The sequence below is a fragment of the Microtus ochrogaster genome, linkage group LG8, assembly GCF_000317375.1.
Source record: "Microtus ochrogaster isolate Prairie Vole_2 linkage group LG8, MicOch1.0, whole genome shotgun sequence".
Classification (NCBI taxonomy): domain Eukaryota; kingdom Metazoa; phylum Chordata; class Mammalia; order Rodentia; family Cricetidae; genus Microtus; species Microtus ochrogaster.
The window spans coordinates 23,748,147-23,760,347 of NC_022033.1; the positions used below are offsets into that span (position 1 = coordinate 23,748,147).

Sequence of the window (12,201 nt, forward strand, 5' to 3'; positions counted from 1 at the left end):
CTGTTGCGCTTGCCTTTTTCTTCCTGCCAGTGTTTTCTCAATGCCCTTCAGAGAACAGTTGACATGTTTCCAGCTCTTCCATCTGGGGCCCAGCTTTCTGGAGGGTGTAGGGGGAAGAGAAGGAAGGAACTGACAGTTGTCTCACACTGTTATGTTATGTACAGTGTGCATCAACCTGGAGGGCATCTTTTTCAGACCACCTGTCTTTACAGCAAGGGTGCCAAAGGCTGGAGGAGGGCTTAGCAGCCAAACAGATAACGTTGTAACATTCAGCACTTGTCCAGGGCTACAAAGATAGGTGAGCCCAACTCAGGAACAGTGAGCTGCATGCTCCACCTTCTGAAAATTCAGCTTAAAGAACAGTTACTCACTTCTTGTTTACCCCACTGTCCACAGACCAGCACCATTACTGTCATTCCTAGTTTCAAATAGTAATGAAGATAAGGAAAGTGAAAGGGCTGGTTTGATGTCATCTTCTGTTACTCATGACCTACATGAAATTTAGCAAATAATTTCACCTTTCTAGGGCTTGTTTTTCAACACAAGTAAATGAAAGACAATAAAAACCACATAAAAGGAAAGCTATGAAAATCAAAGACAGGGCTAGAGAGATGGCTCAGAGGTTAAGCACACTCTAGCTGCTCTTTCAGGACCTGGGTTTGAATTCCCAGCCCAGGGATCCAATGCACTCTTCTGGTCTCCACAGGTATCAAGCAAACATGTGGTGCACAAATGTACATACAAGCAAAACCTAGACATATACAATAAAAACAAGTAGAGGCTGGAAAGCTGGTTGTGCAGTTAAAAGCACAATACTTGGTATTGTAAGAACAGACAGGAGGACCAACGGAACCAAATACAAGACTCGGATAGCAATCCACACATCTTCGAATACCTGATCTTTGATAAAAAAGTAAAAAATATAAAATGGAAAAAAAGAAAGAATATTTAACAAGTGGTGCTGGCATAATTGGATAGCAACATGTAGAAAAATGTAGATAGACCCATATCTATCATCATGAACAAAACTCAAATCCAAATGGATCAAAGACCTCAACATAGAGAAAGTGGGAAATACACTTGAACGCATTGGCACAGGGAACCACTTCCTGAATATAATCCCAGCAGCACAGAGAGAAACACTGAGAGAAACAATTAATAAATGGGACCTCCTGAAACTGAAAAGCTTCTGTAAAGAAAAGGACACAGACAACAAAACGACAGCCTACAGAATGGGAAAAGATCTTCACTAACCCCCATCAGACAGAGGTCTGATCTCCAAAATATACAAAGAACTCAATAAATTGATCATCAAAAGATCAAATAATCCAATAAAAAAAATGGATTACAGACCTAAACAGAGAACTCTCAACAGAGCAATCTAAAATGGCTCAAAGACACTTAAGGAAATTGTCAACATCCTTAGTCATCAGAGAAATGCAAATCAAAACAACTCTGATGATGTGGGAGTGTCATATATCAATCTGTTGATTTCATTGGTTAAGTAATAAACAAACTGCTTGGGCTCATAGCTTAGAACATAGGTGGGTGGAGTAAACAGAACAGAATGCTGGGAGGAAGAGGAAGTGAGGTAAGACGCCTCAGACAGAGATGCCAGGCTCCTCTCTCCTGGGCAGACGCATGAAGCTCAGACCCAGGATGGACATAGGCTAGAATCTCCCCCCCACCCCCGTAAGCCACCTCGTGGGCTACACAGATAATTGAAAATGGGCTAGTCCAGGTGCGAGAGTTAGCCGAAAAGAGGCTAGATAGAAATGGGCCAAGCAGTGTTTAAATGAATACAATTTGTGTGTTGTTATTTTGGGGCATAAGCTAGCCAGGCGGCCAGGGTGCTGGGGACGCAGCCCCGCCTCTCCTATTCCTACACTCTGAGATTCCATCTTACACCTGTAAGAATGGCCAAGATCAAAAACACTGATGATAATTTATGCTAGAGAGGTTGTGGGGAAAAGGGAACACTTCTGCTGGTGGGAATATAAACTGGTACAACCCCTTTGAATGTCAGTGTGGCAATTTCTCAGAAAATTAGGAAACAACCTTCCTCAAGACCCAGTAATACTACTTTTGGGTATATAGCCAAAGGATGCTCAATCATGCCACAAGGACGTGTGCTCAACTATGTTCATAGCAGCTTTGTTTGTCATAGCCAGAACCTGGAAACAACCTAAATGCCCCTCGACTGAAGAATGGATGAGGAAAATGTGGTACATTTACACAATGGTACATTTCTACACAGCAGAAAAAAATAACAACAGCTTGAATTTTGCAGGAAAATCGATGGAGCTAGAAAGCATTATTTTGAGTGAGGTAACCCAGACACAGAAAGACAATTATCACATGTACTCACTCATAGGTGGTTTTAAAACATAAAGCAAAGAAAGTCAGCCTACAAACCACAATCCCAGAGAATTTAGACAACAATGTGGACACTAAGAGAGACGTACATAGATCTAATCTACATGGGAAATAGAAATTAGAAAAAGACAAGATCTCCTGAGTAAATTGGGACCATGGGACCTTGGGAAATGATTGAAGGGGGGAGGGGAGAGACAGGGATGGGAGCAGAGAAAATGTAGAGCTCAATAAATATCAATAAAATTTAAAAAAAAGCACAATACTTGTTGTTGCTTTTTCAGGGGACCAGGGTTTGGTTCCAGCACCTACACGATGGCTCACAACCATCCAAAACTGCACTTCCAGGGGATCTGACACCCTCTTCTGAACTCTGTGGACACAAGGCATGCAATGCATACACATACATGCAAGCAAAAATAATACGCACAAAATAATAAATTACTCTAAAAAATAAATGGGGAGACTCTGTCTAAAGAAGGAAGGAAGGAATCTAAAACAAAGGAAAAGAAAACATCACTGTTTCTGATGGGGAGATGATAAGACTGTGATGCAAGATGGCCATGTGTGAGTTTCACGTTGTGACGTGCAGCAATTCCTGAGAAAGTGCGACAATACGAATGGATTGGGAGGGTGAATTTAAAAAATACTTAAAATTAGAATATAGAGAATTTGATAATTGATAAGATCACTGGCGGGGAGGGGAAATGTACATCAAGGTGGAATTATTGACCAAGACAGAGAACACTAGTAGTAAAGTATATTTGAGAAAAGAAATTATGTATTCAGTATGGGACCTTTTTTTCTTCTTCTTTTGTCCAGGGACTCATTCTGTGGATCAAGCTGGCCTCGAACTCACAGAGATGCCCTCTGCCTTCTGAGTGCTGAGATTAAAGATGTGTGCCACTCTGCCTGTAGGATATTAAATTTTTATGCTCACTCTAAACCAGTATGCTCCCAGTAGATAGTTCAATTCAGAAGTTTGGAAATAAAAGAACACTTCAGCTTAGAACTGGAAGTTACCAGCATCAAGGATATAAAAGAAATTACTAATTTTTTAAAGAATTTATTACTTTATTTTTACACTTATGTGTGTATAGGTATATGCTCCTCTGCCCAAAGAGGCCTTAGAACCAGGATGACAGGCAGTTGTGAGCGGCTTGATGTGGGTGCTGTGAGCTGTGATTGTCTGCAAGGGCACTCTTAACTTTATTGAGCCATGTCTCCAGGCCCAACTGAATTTTAATTAATTAAGTTTTATTTTATTTTATTTTTGAGAGAGCATCCTGTGGGTCCCAGGCTGGCCTGGAACATACTATCTAAAAGGAAGCCTTCAACTTCTGATCCACCTGAGTTAAACAAATAAACTCATAAGGTCCCAGGCTGGCCTGAGTGCTGACATAAAAAGGTGTGTACCATTACACCCAGCTTCTTCTGTTTTTGTTCTGTTTTGGTTTTTTTCCTGCTTTTACTTTATTCTCAATGAAAAATAGATGGTATTATATACTAAGTACCCTTTTTCAAGCCACTAACTTATTCCTTTGTATATTTCACAAAGCCAAAGATGAAAAAATAACATTTTCACAAACGTCCAGATTCCAGATTTCATCATTTTGCAAGTTCTGCAATCTGTCTATAACTATCCCATGGAAAACTTGGCTTTATACTTCTTTGCTGTCATTTGCAGCTCCTAATTCTGGAGATTCACATTTAACCACCTCTAGCCAAGTCTTCAATCTAAACCAGTGGTTCTCAACTTGTAAGTCGTGATCCATTTCAGGGTCTTGCATATCAGATATTTACATTACCATTCATACAGTAGCAAGATCACAGTTATGAAGAAGTAATGAAATAATTTTATGGTTGGGGTCACCACAACATGAACTGTAAAGGGAAGCTTGAGAACCACTGGTCTAAAGCAAAACTCTTTAAGACAGCCAATTCACAAGGAAAGGATGAGTAAGACAGAAAAGGGAGATGGGGAGAAGGAAAGGGGGGATGTGGAGGCTAAGAGATGGTTCAGAAGTTAAGAATGCTTGCTGGTTTGTTTTTTTTAAGAGGTCCCAGGTTCAATTCCTAGCACCCACATTGTGGCTAACAATTCTCTCTAACTCTATCTAGTTCAGGGAATGATACCTTCTTTTAGCTTCCTCAGATACCAGGTACAATCAAAGTGCCCACACAGACATGTAGCTAAAACGCTCATACACAGAAAATAAAAATAAAGGTATTTTATTATTATTATTATTATTTTATTATTATTATTATTATTGAAAGGAAAGAAAGGCCAGGTGTGGTGGTGCAGGCCTTTAATCCCACCCAACACCTGGTGAGTGTGAGGCCAGCCAGGTCTACAGAGTGAGTTCCAGGATAGCCAGAGCTACACAGAGAAACTCTATCTAAACAAACAAGGTCTTCTGTGGCCTTCTCTGTGGATTTCAGCCAGCCAGCCAGCGTTTCCTGTGCTTTTACATGGTTTTCTCAGGTATCTAAAAATATTAATTTCCATTACAGTGTAGACTGACTTGGGATAGGAGTCTGAGCTTTGGATTGAGGGCTGTCAACTGATGATAAGTATACAGATAATTTTTAAAGCTTGAGAGCAGGTATTTTGGATGGAGTGAGCAAAGAATAGGTCTGAGGACTGAGCTCCAGGATTCCAAATTTAAGATGACAAAGAAGATGCTAAAGAAGTACATGAAAAACAGCAGACAGGGATATATATGGGGAAGGGGAGGGAAGGAACACATGGGAACCAAGCTAACAGGATTGTTTGCTGGCCTATAAGCACTGGAAATGTAAATAATAGAAAGCACCACAACAATTTATGCCATCTGTTTACATTATTATAAGGACCAGACATATTAGTAATAAATACCTTCTTAAAATTTCTGTGCAATCCTTCTAGCCGCCTGGCAGAGGAGACATTCTTTCTGGCCTTGGGTTTTTCTAGAAAAGTGGAGGTGGACCAGAGCTTACTGGTTGCTCTTCCAAAATTCCTGAGTTCAATTCCCAGCACTGACATGACAGATCACAACAGTCCATGAGATCCAAGGCTCTCTTCTACTGTGCAGATGTATATGCAGATAAATAAATCTTTTTTTTTTTAAAAAAAAAAATCTTAGTTCAGAAGCAGGCAGATCACTCTGAGTTCCAGGACAGCCAGGAATACATAGTAAGACTGTCTGAAAATACATGAAAACCCCTCACTTTGTGTGTGTATAGGTCAGAGGAGAACACAGGGAATCCATTTTCTTTTTCAACCAGGTGGGTTCAAGAAATTGAATTCAGACTATTAGACTTAATACACAGCAGTTTTTAACCTGCTGAGCAATCTTTCCAGCTCTAAAGTACCTTTTAAAACTTATTTACTTTAAAAATTTTATTTTATTTGTGTCTATGTACGTGTATGCGCGCACGCACACACACACACACACACACATATACATACACACACACACACACACACCTGGATGTTCACATGAGGAAGCCAAGGGGGCATCCAAAATCCTTTATTTTATTCCTTTGGGACAGGGCGTCCCACTGAACCTAGAATCAGGCTAGTGGCTAGAAACCACACACAGTGATCTTCCTGTCTCTATTCCCCCACACCCCTAACTATTACACATTTACTTGTTGCTCTTCCAGAGGTCCTGAGTTCAATTTCCAGCACTCACACTTTGGAAGAATTACAAGTGAGTGTGGCCACACCCAGGTTTCCCCATTGGTGCTGAGATAGAGATCCCAAAAAGTCCTCATTCTTCAGCAGCAAGCATTCTTACCCACTCAGACATTTCTGGAGGTGTGGTAATGAAGACCTATACCTGTAGTGATACTTTGCTGTGCTTTACTAAATAAAGCGTGCCTGGAGACCAGAGGGTGGAGCTACCCCACATTAGCCAGCCACACAAGCCAGGCAGTGGTGGCACACACCTTTAATCCCAGCACTTGGGAGGAGGAAGCAAAAAAGATCAGCAGTTCAAGGCAACCCTGGGCTACACCAGATTGAATCCATCTAAAAGAGAAACAGAGCGGGGCGGTAGTGGCTCACACCTTTAATACTGCACTAGGGAGGTAGAGATGGGAAGTGATGTGGCTGGGGAAGAGAGGAATATAAGGCGGGAAGAGACAGACTACCCTATTGAGTCTGAGGATCTTGTAAAGGTAAGAATTAGAGGCTGGCTGCTCTGCTTCTCTAACCTTTCAGCTTTTACCCCCCAATATCTGACTCCAGGTTTTTATTATTAAGACCAATTAAATTAGTGCTTATTAGTTAAACAGTAAAAACAGGAGTTCAAGAGCATCCTTGGCTGTGTTGAGAGTTGAAAGCCATCATGGTCTACAATGAGACCTTGTCTAAAACTCTACCCCACATGTGCCAAAGCATTAAAAAAAAAAAAAAAAGCCCAGGAACAAGGACGGAAAAATGTTCTCTTTTACAAATGATTAAAACCATGAAAGACTACACACAAATCTTACTCTACAACTTGACATGGACAAGCACAATAGCAATAGTAATTTCAGGCCAGATAAAAGAGTTAATTTACCACCAGGTGGTGGTGCAAACCTTTCATTCCAGCACTCGAGAGGCAGAGACAGGCAGATCTCTTTGAGTAAACAGCCTGGTCTGCAGAGTAAGCTCCAGGAGAGTTAAGACTGTTAAACAGAGAAACCCTATTTTGAAAAACCAAAAGAGTTCATTTGCAACTTGGGATATTGCTCAGTAGAAACCTCATCTAACATACACAAAAGTACACACATATACTGCCCCCTATCCCCAGGATTTAGAAGGAAGCAAGAAAATTAGAAGTTCAAAGTCCTCAACTACAATGGGTATTTGAGCTAATAATCTGGACTACATGAGATGAAAACCATGAAATTTTCCTTTTTTCCTCAATTTAATAGTACCTCTTAGCCAAAACAGAATAATAATATAAGTAAAAGGTTTGTTGGTTGCCAAGATGAAAGGGCAAGTGTCACCTGGGCATGGTGGGGCATACGTATAATGCTACTAGGAGGGTTGAGGATTCCGGGTTTTAGGTCACTCTTTCAGAGCAGACAAGGCTCCCATGGAAGACAACACTGATCTGGAATATGGAAGATGTGCCTGCCTGATTTTAATGCTTGCTGATTAGCTATAACAGAACCTGAGAAGTCATTCCAGTGAGCAGGCGTTTAACATTAACAGATGACAAAGTGTTGTTTGACCATCCACACACAGAACTCTTAGCTAGTGCTCAGGTAAGAATGTGTTGACAGTCATTATGTTACTGAGTGAGGAGGATAGGAAACTAAAGGGTTTCTTCCAGTGGTGATCATTTTAATATTTAAAGACATGTTGTAATCAGCCTGCCAACATCAAAGCCTGTTGATAACCTTAATGCAAGTAAAAGCAGCAGCAACACAGCTAACCTGATAATGTAAATAGGGAAAAGTGAAATATGGATTGCTGTACCCCAGTTCCAGCAAATGTTTATTTGGAATAACAGAATCTACTCCAACTGTACACCATCTGTTTCAAGTCTCCATCAAGGTAATATTTTTCACATGGAGAGAAATGACAAATACCCTGCCTTCTTAGAGAGGCTACCTCTGCCACAGTGTAACTGATCTCAAGCTTTTAACATTATATAGTATTAGCATCCTGACCGAACATTTATTACCACAGTCAGAGTCCAGATAAGTCCAAGACTGTCATGAAATAAGTTAGCTCTAATCTTCTTACTCATATATAATCCTCCTCACTTTGTTTGCGTGTACGTGCATGCATGCATGCGTGTCTGTCTGAGACAGAGCAGTGTCAACTTTTCGTACTCCTAATAATGGTTCTCCTAAGATGGAAACTCAAGTCTTTCTAGCTCCAGCCACTGACACAACTGTACTATGGTGTCTCTACAATCAACACATAACCTTCTGAAACAAAACACATCAGAGTAAATGCTGACAGTCCAACTCCAAAATATTTCACAAGACATCCATATCCCTCCCCCACTGGTGATATTGTAGACATTGACATGAACGGCAACAACTAGTCCCTTACTATTCTTCCTGTTTCATTCAGAACTGACCCCTTCCAACCTAGCTGATTTAAACTTTAAAATGGGTCCTATCAGAAATTAATTTAAAACTCTTAATGGCCTCTTCCTGTTCTTAACAATAAAACATCAACTCTTTACCTTGAGGGGAGATTGGACAAGGTTTCACTATGTATCCCAGGATAGTCTTGAACTTACTATGTTGCCCAGGTCGATCTGGAGCTTGCACCAATCTGCCTTCCTCAGTCTCCAGAATGCTGGGATTAGAGTACTACTATATCCATGGTCTTTTAAATAGGTCTCAAAGTTTGGTCTAAAACTGCTAAACATTCTGGAGACCCTTTGTGGTAAAAAAAAAATGGGCAAGTGGGGGAAGAAGAGAGAAAAAGATTTTCAAAATCATGTTAGGAGCTCAATTTCCTTATTATTTATTTGAAAACAAGGTCTCACATATAACAAGCTGACCCCTGAACTATTGTCTCCACTTGCTGAGTCCTGGGATTACGGGTGTGCTATCACATCTAGCTACAGCTGTTTTTCTATCACTAACCAGCTACATAACACCTGGGACAAATGACTATTTTCTCACTTATAAAATTATCTGTCACCTGACTGAAAGACAGCCTCTAGAAAAGATATTTATATTACTATAGTCATCCCCGTTAACAGCATTATTCACAACAGCTAAAACAGAAGCAGAAACAGGCACAGCAGCAAGTGCTTGCAAGGTAGAAGCTGGAAAATCAAGAGTTCAGGTCAGGCGGGCAGAGATGGCACAGTCCTATTTCAGCACTCGGGAGGCAGATCTGACTTTGAAGCCAGCCTGGTCTACATAGGAGGGTTCCAGGACAGGCAGGACTACTCAGAAAAACTCTGTCCCAAAAACAAAACAAAACAAAACAAAAAGAGTTCAAGACCAGCCTCAGTTATTTACCATGTTTTACGCCAGTGGATGGCAGAAGAGAGTGGTAGGTTCCCTGGAACTAGAGTTACATGAAGTTGTAAGTCACCTTATGAGTGCTGGGAATTGAACTCAATTACTCTATGAAAACATGTGCTATCAACTGCTGAGCCATTTCTCCAGCCCCTTGATTTTCTTTTCTTTTTAAATATTTATTTTTTATTATGTATACAGCGCTCTGCCTAGCCCCTTAATTTTTTAAAGTAACATTTACTTAAATGTGAACATGTATACATGCATGAATGTGCACACAAAGGCATATGTAGAGGTGCTCCCATCGCCTCTGCCTCCAGAGTGCTGGGATTAAACCACACATCCTCATGCCTGATGAGAAATAGGATTTCAGAGTCAGCCTTGCTACATAATGAGTTCTAGACCAGCCTGGCTAGATTTAAGTCCCTGTTCCTTCAAAACTGTGGGCTGAAGAGGTGGTTTAATGGTGAAGAGCACTTGCTACTCTGGTACTCAAGTTCAGTTCATAGCATCCACACTGGGCAGCTCACAACTGGCCATAACTTCAGCGTTAAGGAATCTAATACCCTCTTTTGTCTCCTAGGATGTACAGAAGCAATGGGGGGAGAACACCATAAATAAATAAACTACATGGCTTGTGATACATATCTGGCTCCAAAACTCTAGTCTATGTGACCCTGTGATTGCTTTTTATTTTGGCTTTTTTTAGCACTATAAGAAAATGGGTTGTGTGTATGCTAGGCGTTCTGAGCTACATCCTCGGCTCCAAGAAAAAGTTTTAACTCACTCTACCATATTCAGTCAGTTTGTATGATACAGATATTCTTTAATTTATATATATGTATGTCAAACTCTGAAAGAGCTTGCCAATGCTAGGGTTCCATCTGTTTGTATGCCCCTTAATCTTTGAAAAATTAAGTCCCTGTGCTCCCAAAAATACACAGCTTCCATTTTGGGTGGAGAAAAACAACCAAACAAACAGAACTTAAGATTCAGAAGCGGTGGAGACTAAAGATCAAGTTTTTATGAGGAGAAGCTTCTGGACAATACTTATAACTGCCCAACAACATCTGGACAATACCCCTAACTGACCAACAATATCTGGTCAGGAACTTCTGACATAGAGCACTGCAATAATGTAAAGACAGCACTGTCAATTAAGTGGAAGAGGCAACAGTACCACATCTAATCAAACAAACCAAGAACCCTCATTGTCCTGCCTACATGCCTTCAAGCTCTAGCAAACCAGAGGCAAAACAAACTCAACTCTATCTGATTTCTAGGGTTAATTAATAAGAAACCAGTATAAGATTACATACCTATAATCTCAGCACGTGCACATGTGGAGGCCAGAGGACAACATGCAGGAGTGTGTTCTTTCTTTCCACCACTTGAGACCCAGGGAGCAAACTCCTATCATCAGATAAGCACCATCTTTACACACTGAACTATCACCAGCTCCTTAAAAAATTTAAACTATTTGAATGAAACAATGTCTGTGGCAAAATATGCATACATGAAATCTGATTCTCATTTGCTTGAAGACAGAAATCCTGTGAGTTAGAATTAATGGCTTTAAATACCAAAACAGCTCGGCCACAGAGTTCAAATGAACTGCACGTGACATGATTCAAAGTTTGTCTTGGAAATATCCAAGACTTTTTCTATAAAGGTCCGCTCAAGGAAATATAATTAAGGCTGATGTCAATAAACAAAAGCAGGAGTATTACATTTCAGAAGGAAGGCATAAATTTGAAGAGAGATAATACCTTTTCTGAGATAAGGGCCATCTACTCCTGGGCTTAAGGAAATCCTTCCTCCTTAGACTCCAGAGTAGCTAGAAGATCTCATGTAGCCCAGGCTGATCTTAAACTGTGTGTAGCTAGTAAGGATCTTGAACTTGTGGTCATTCTTCCTCTACCTCCCAGTACATTGCCATTCCCACTTTTCGGTGGGTACAGGAGACAGAACCAAGTCCTTTCGCAAGTTAGGCAAGTATTTTATCGACTGAGTAGTGACCTAAGACCCCCTAATTGGGTGTTTTCCCAGGCCTTCCTCCTGCTCAGGAACGGCCTTCCTACCAACATTTTCCCTCCCTGAGTTTCCTTGGCCCTTTACATTCCAGTTCCAGAGTGCTTGAGTCTGGAGTATAGTGCAGGGGATCAAACCTAAGGACTTGAAAATACTAAGCAAGTGCTCTACCACCCAACACAGACCCCAAGCCTACAAGAGTCAACTTTAGGGCCCTGGAGATGACTTAGTAGACACAGGTGATTGACTACCTTAGTTTGATCCTTGGAACCCAAAGTCAAAGGCAAAAAGACTCATGAAAGTTGTTCTCTGACTTAGCAAGACGCATTCTAAAAATAAATTTTTAAAAAATGGGTGAGGGACCAGCCTGGTCTACAAGACCTAGTTCCAGGACAGGCTCCAAAACCACAGAGAAACCCTGTCTAAAAAAAAAAAAAAAAAAAAAGGGTGAGGGTACTGGTGTGGCTTACTGTTAGAATGCTTGATCAGATAAATCAAGTCCAGGATAGTTTCCAATTTTGTGGGACTCTGAGGAAAACCTCAGGGGATAGGTAGGAGAGCAGATTCTGGGGGGGAGGGGCAGCAGCTCATTATCAAGAAGGAACCCCAGTTTTCGTCATTTCAGTAACAGAGACAACAATTATTAACGGCAATGCTGATAGGGCTGCAGGCAAAGGACAAAGGGTTAAACTTGGGTTAGTGGTAATCCAGCACTCAGCAGGCGGATCTCTATGAGTTCGAGACCAGCCTGGTCTACAAGAGCTAGTTCCAGGATAGGCTCCAAAGCTGCAGAAAAACCCTGTCTCGAAAAAACAAAAAACAAAAGCA

The 12,201-nt window shown here is 40.9% G+C and overlaps 1 protein-coding gene across 3 annotated transcripts in view; it reads right to left on the reverse strand.

Moving 5' to 3' along the window:
- Positions 1–12,201, reverse strand: part of Cbfa2t2 (CBFA2/RUNX1 translocation partner 2) — a 94,960-nt gene that overhangs the window by 39,857 nt on the left and 42,902 nt on the right. Inside the window, exon 2 of one of the 3 annotated variants that reach the window (XM_026787099.1) lies at positions 5,252–5,322. The exons of the other annotated variants lie outside the window; for them this stretch is intronic. The gene's annotated coding sequence lies outside the window, so the exon portion shown is untranslated. The remainder of the gene's footprint in view (positions 1–5,251; positions 5,323–12,201) is intronic. 3 annotated transcript variants of the gene reach the window in all.